Below are 7,471 nucleotides of genomic sequence, written 5' to 3'. Positions count from 1 at the left end.
ATAAATTATGGAAGCTAAAGAAACAAACCTCTTGAATTATGATTAAGTGGAGCTTGGGTTTTGGAATTTTCTTCCTTGCTTTTCTTCAAAAAGCCGAGGCAAAGAGATGGGGGAAGAAGGAAATGTTTTTGGTTTGGTTTCTTATGTATTTGTGTGATGATTTGCTTGTTAATTAGGTTTTTACCTTGGTAAATATTGTGTGGCTCACAATCATCCAACAATTCCTTCCCTTATGTCATGTTTATGTCACCATGCCTATGTCATCCACTCTCCTTTGTCCTCTTCTCATTGGTTTGATGAAATCATCCCCACTAATCTCTTTGATTAGCTTCTAATTGCTTGCCTAATGACCGCTGATCTGTTATACGGTTCGCTTAACTTTCGTTCTCGTTTATCGTTTGAGGGATCATACCCGGGATCTTATTACTTGGGTTCCCTTAACCTTTCTCAATACATTATATTCCTTTTATGATCCTCTATTAAAATACTTGAATTTAAATCTTATTTATTCTGTTACCTTATACTCACTTCTTTCTGTATCTGGTGGATTTCCGGGAAAAATCAAAGTGTTCGGAATTGGATTCTGACGATCTTTACATACACTTATATACCATATAAAGTACTAATAAAATCTTAGAATATCCATAACAGAACCCCTACATAGTGTGGCATGAAAAGTTTTCTCATTCAGCAAAACACTATTCATAAGGGTTTCAAAAATTTCCAAAAATTGGGGTTATTACAATTTATGCAGAATTACAAGACATCATCTATGTACAATTAATCAACCTATTCTGCATATCTAGTTAAAGTCAACATGACTTAAGTACTACTACAGATTTTAAACAATGTGTATGCAGAAATGTGCTACAGACTTATTGTTACATAAGCTACTCACTCGATGGATAATAAGTCATCATCCGTCGGGACTAAAATGAGTTATCCGTCGGGACTATAATCCTTATCCGTCGAGTGCTACATTTTCACTAAGTAAAATCTACCAAGGTGTTTTGTTCATGAAATCATCAAGTACGCAACATATACACAACAATCTCCGCCAATTTATGTCTACTGGAATTGTAGCCATAAATTAAGAGATACTTGATGATAACAAAACACCCTAAAAATACAACTTTAAAAGAATGTAAATAATACTGAAAAATGCTTCAATTAACAAAATGTACAAAGTTTAGCTCACAGTCATTTTCAAGGTGCTCCTCTAGCCTGAGCAGATTTATCTAGTTCCTTGAAGGTCTGGATTTCTTTCCAAGCTTTCTGTTGTTTTCTTCAATCTAATTTTGGAGCTGCCTATGGAATTCCAGTTCAACTGATTCTGAGAGATTTAGCTTTTCTTGCATTTCCAAGAGAGTCTCATTGCTAGAGATGCTCAATTGGTCTTCTAATCTGAAAAATCTTCTCACTCCTTTGGCATCCATGAACTCCATCAGCCAGTAGGGCCTTAGATGCACTATGCTCCCTGTGTAAGGGATGATTAGAGTCTTTGGGAGTGCATCTTTAGCTCTAAACTCCTTAGTTCTTCAATCTTCTTTAGTACCAATCTTCTTGCAGTTACATTGAACCCAAAGTTCTTCTTAAAAGATGAATAAACCTTAATCAGTACAGCTTGGCTTTCTTGAAGGATCCTGTGAAGTGGCCACTAAATCTCATTTCCTCCCTTGTACTTGAACACTAACCTTTCAGGTAGGTTTCTGTACGCATCAATTCCTCTCAATTCATCTAGTTCATCTAGATAGAGATTTAGATCATAAAACTCCTTGATGTCACACAAGTACATATAATCTCCTTTGTTGACTTTAGATTGAGCTTTGACTAGAGATTTGGATTTGAGAGCTGACAACTTCACCTTCTTGACTGCTCTTGACTTTGTTCTCTTTAGCTTGTTAAGGATTGGCAGATTGAAGTCAGGAATTACTGTAGAGGAGCGGCAATGGCAGCCAGTATCCCAAAGGTTTTGGCATTACCTCCACCAACACAGCAGAATCAGCCTAGGGCAAAGCCCTTTAATATGTCAATGAAAGAAGCTGTGCAGAGTCCCAGTGTGGTTGCAAGTACACTTCCTGTGAATTCAGTTGATGCACAAGTGTTGATTGATTCTGGAGCCACAAGATCTTTTACTTCTGAAAAATTTATTCATAAGTTATATTGTAAAATTCAATGGTTGGACGAAACGTTAATTATAAAGTTAGCAAACAACGATCAAATTGTGGTAGATCGAGTGTGTCCAGGGTGCGATATCGAAATAGCGGGACATCATTTCTCAGTTGACTTGATGCCTTTCAAGTTAGGAGAATTTGATATTATTTTAGCAATGGATTGGTTAGCCGATAACAATGCCCATATCGATTGCGCGAATAAAGAAATTGAATTTGCAAACTGAAGGAAATGCAACGGTAACATTTAAAGGCGAGAAATAAAGGCAAAGGTTCCTAATGATGATGCAGAAGAAACGATTGTTACGCCGAGAATGTAAAGCTTATTTAGCCTATGTATTGGATACGGAAAAGGAAAGTACGAAAATTGAAGACATTTCCGTGGTGTGTGAATTTCTGATGTCTTTACATGAACAACTTGAGCTATGTCAGAGGTTGTCTTAGATTCTTCAGTTATCTTCTTCTTTTCAGAGTTTGAACAGTTTCATCTACTGCAGCAGCATCATCAAATACTTGAACCAGTTTGCATACAGGTTTCATCAGGATTTGAGGAATCTTCATCTCCTGCGGCGTTGTTGGTTCATTAATCTTTCCTTTCCCTTTATCCTTGGGATCAACTTGTGATCTTGTCTTTGGCTTTGAAGCCTCAGAATTTGACCTTTCCTTGATCACAATGCCTTTTACCTTAGGCCTTGGAGTTTTCTTAGCATTAGAAGTTTAGACTTAAAATTTGTCTTCACAGCTGCAAATCTAGCTTCTTCCTCCTTAAATTCTCATAATCCATTCCAGGATTATGCTTGAGAAATAGTCTTCTAGCAATTTCTTCATCAAGTGTCTCAATTTTAAGATCTTTGTAGTAGACAGTAGTCTGATTTTCCTTTAGCTTCAGAGTTTGTAAAAACTTCTGAGAGTCTTTAGATCCTAATTGAATCAGGATATCAGAACTTGACATCAGACTTTTAGCATGCACAGCATCATAACTTGACTTCTTCTGTGTAGAAGATTTGCTAACATCATAAATTACTTTCTGTGAAGATTTTCCTTGACCTTTTCCTTGACCTTGACTCTGACCTCTACTCTTATCAGAGTTTCCCTGGTCATCACTTTTATCATCCTTCTTCTTCAGTATTTGACTAGTTGACCATTTGGACTTAACTACCTTCTACCCCTTTTTGGCATCATCTGGTAGTAGGAGAGAGAGAAGAAGTTCTACTGAAGATTGAATTTCATTCAATTGAGCTTGTTGAGAGGTTTGATTCTTCAGCACCTCAGTAAGTTGGGCCTGTTGCTTTTCTTGAACCTTCTCAATAGCTTCAACTTTCTCATGAATAGGTCTGATAAACCTCTTTTTGTCTAGCTTGATCTCCATATCCAGCTTATCAGCTCTTTCCCGAAGTTTTTCAACCTTTTCATGAGTAATGGAGTGTTGACCTTGAAGGTTTTTAGTACTTAGAGTTATGACTTTGAGTTGGTGTTTGAAATCAGAGTTTGTCAACAGCTCATCATCTTTTGCAATATTCTCTGTCAGAACTTTAGAGCTTGGAATGATATCATATTCATTCCACTTCTTGGTCCACTCAACTCCTCTGAGAGTTTCTTCCCAAGGAACAGGAGCCTCTTTTTCAACAAACTTTGTAAGCAGTTCCTCCTTTCCAAGAATGGGAGCATCAACTGGAGCACTGTCTCCAGAACTTGATAACATCTCCTCATCTTCTGATAACACAAGAGTGTGTGTAACTGAAGGAGATTCTGGAACAAATTCATTCTGATCTTCAGTTTCCAGATCCAGAATTGGTGTAGATGGTATCTCAGCCTGTGAGATTTGAGAAATAATAGTAGATGGCTGAGCTGCATTTGGAGCTTCCAGATAGAGAACAGTAGGAATGTTCATCCCGTGGATGTCAATTTCAGGACTTAATCCTGAATCTTCAACTGTTGTTTCTTTAATAGGAGAGACATGAGGTGTGATCACTGTGTCTGGAACAGTGTCTTTAGCTTGAGGAAGGGCTTCAATGATAATTGGTTTAGATGAGATCAGAGATTCCTGATCTCCTTCCTCAGCTTCTTGAGTATTCTTAGAGTGAGGTTGTGCCAAATGCCTTTCTGCTCTCATTTTCTTTGATCTCCTGGATGGTGGAGAAACATGATCTGCATCAGAGTTTGCAGATCTTTTCCTTTTCTGAATTTCAGACCCTTCAGCTTCTATTTCCTTCTAAAAAATCACATTTTCAGCTTCAATTGTCACAGGTTCTGATGCATGAACCTAGACTTGCTCCTCTTCTTCATCAGACTCATCCCTTAGTATCATCCTTCTTCTCCTTGGTGGAGATTTAGGAACAGATTTTGCTTTTAAAGGTTTGGATCTTGATGTTGTAGCAGATGGTTGTGGTGAGAGGATTGTGCTGGTTTGAAATATGTTCTGATGGTAGGTCGTGGTTGTGAAGTGGTAGGTTGTGTAGGTGCTTATGGAGGTTGAAATAGTGCTATATCAGGATATATTGCAGTATAGGTGTTTGGGTCAGAGTTTACTAAGAGTTGTTTGACTGATTGAGGAATTTGGAGGGGTCTTAGTACAGTCTTCTTATTATCAGTGGATAATAAGTCAATGAAAGCCCTTTTGGCAAGTTTAAATGGTGGAATTGACTCACTAAAATTCTGAGGTGCATCAGAACAACCAAAACCGTATATAAGCTGACAGAATCTAGCAAAATAAACTGTGTTTCTATCTTCTGTCATCCTATCACATATGAAATCTATCATAGCACTGGCATAATCAAAATGAGTTTGATGAATTAGAGCATACCCAATTCGTTGACTAAGAATTGGAATTGCATAAAAATTGGAACATTTCTTGGTAAAAACTCTGGTGTTGCAGTCAAAGAAGAAACTCCACTCCCTCCTGATGTGGGGTCTCTTCAATTGTCCCAGCTTTGCCAAAGGCTTTTCATAGCCTAGATTTTCCATCATTTGTTGAAGAGCTGGCTCCTCAACTGTTGAATTGAAAATACAATCTTCTGGCAGATGTAGAGCTTGGCGAATAGTAGACAAAGTCACCACTTGTTCATCCTCCCCTGTTGTAAAGATAATACTTAGGGACCCAGCTTGTCCACCATCATCATAAACACTTGACCTCCAAAATTCCAGTATCTGTATTCCTGAAAGAGCCTAGGGTTGGGTCAATGTATACCCAATCTCACTGTTAGGAAGAAAGTCCTGAACAAAGTGAAGATCTGATGGAGCTACGTCCTTGTTAAGAATAGCCATATAGTTGTTGGGAACAAACTTGGCTCCATTAAGAATGATGTCCTTTGGTGCCATTTCGGTGAATAATCAAGTGAGAATAGTGCGTACACAAGGTGTTTGATAAAATGCCTGTAAGAAAATAGCTTGAGAGAATGTTAGAGAGTGAGAGAGAATAAGAGAGATTAAAGAATAAGAAAAGTAGGTAAAAGATTGTAAAATCTTTTAACTCTCTTATTTATACACCCACTAATTACAACGGTTAAATTTTGAAGCAGAACCGACATTAGACACCTGTCACACAATAAATAGTCAAAACAGTGGTTAGTGGGTACAGGAAATGTGCAGCAATTATTGCTCACATGCTATTTTTCAAAATAGACACGCAACCCTTAAACCAAATGATTATCACTGTTTTTCTCTCACTTAATTATTTTCTGATAAATATGACCATTATAGTAAATACCACAAATAAATTAAGTAAATAAATAATGTCACCTAAGCATCAGAGTTTCCATCAGGATTTGCATCAGAACTTGACTATTATCATGAATTTAACGCTCATCAGAACATGGCTTGTGCACTCAAAAAGTGAATGTCTGTTGCTGTGATTCTTCATACAAATACTGACTGGTTTCTTCAGAGTTTAACCATCAGAACTTTCATCAGAACTTATCCTCAGAATTTATTCAAATAATACTCAACTGTTTGTCAAAGACAACTTAATCACCACAGTAATTTTCATCATTCATATGGAGTGAGAGTGCGTGCATTTGCAAATGATCAGAAAATGATTAAATTCTGATAAACTAAGGCATAACTAAGAAAAATGCTTAAAATTTGTCTTTAATTTTGAAGTCTACTATAGAATAAATTTATGCAAGAGTCCACCTCAACTGTTTGTGCTCATTTTATGCATCTTTTGACATTCTTTTTACAGTGGCTTCTCAGTGTAAGTGAGTCACAACTGCTATCAGAATTTATACTATTATCAGAGTATTTCTCCAGTAATCAGAGAATGTGAAAAGTCACCAATAAAAAATTATTTGTTTTTCTAATGCATATAATTTAATACCAGCAATGCACTTGGGTCTTCCCTTTCACATATTTACTCTAGATCTCAAAGGAGTACCTAACTTCAATTTCATTTCTTTTGTTTTCTTCAGATGAGTGAGGCTTATCAAGCATGTAGTTCACCCTTAAGATTTAGTGACATCAGAATTTGACAGATAAGAAGCAATAATCTAGTTTGTGACTTAGTAATGAGATACACAAAGTGAATTTAACTAAGATCAAAATCAGAATTTGCTTGTGTTATTTGTTATTGATTTCCACATAAACAACTAATTCATACATGGGATACACAGTTTGTTAAAGACTACTAAGTCAGCATATATCAAATAATCCTCATTGGATTGAATAGTCACAGAACATTCAAAACACAATCAGAGTATATAGATACACATCAGATAAAAATCAGTATTTAATATATAACAATTTAAGCACAAATTATATGGAGATAAGACTATCTGCAAACACTAATCATAAAGTCTGATGTATGAGAACAAAAACTAAGCAGATTTTGAGAAAGAACCTGAAACCATTCCAAGTTCATTTACCTATCTTGTAAAAGTAGCTTCACATAGTGGTTTTGTGAAAATATCTGCTAGTTGTTCATCTGTTGGAATAAAATGCAATTCCACTATACCTTTCATCACATGTTCTCTTATGAAATGGTACCTAATGCTGATGTGCTTTGTCATTGAGTGTTGAACTGGATTACCTGTCATAGCAATAACACTTTGATTATCACAGTAAATGGGTATTTTGGAAAATTCTAACCCATAGTCCAGTACCTGATTCTTCATCCAAAGAATCTGTGCACAACAGTTTCGTGCAGCAATATATTCTACTTCTGTAGGTGATGTGGAAATTTATTTATGTTTCTTTCTAAACTAAGAAACCAATCTGCCTCCAAGAAACTGGTAGCTTCCACTGGTGCTTTTCCTGTCTATTTTGTATCCTGCAAAATCTACATATGAGTAACCAATTAGCTTAAA

This window comes from Apium graveolens, chromosome 5 (genome assembly GCF_009905375.1).
Source record: "Apium graveolens cultivar Ventura chromosome 5, ASM990537v1, whole genome shotgun sequence".
Lineage (NCBI taxonomy): Eukaryota > Viridiplantae > Streptophyta > Magnoliopsida > Apiales > Apiaceae > Apium > Apium graveolens.
The sequence above is the reverse complement of the archived record's forward strand: the minus strand, read 5'-3'. Positions refer to the sequence as shown.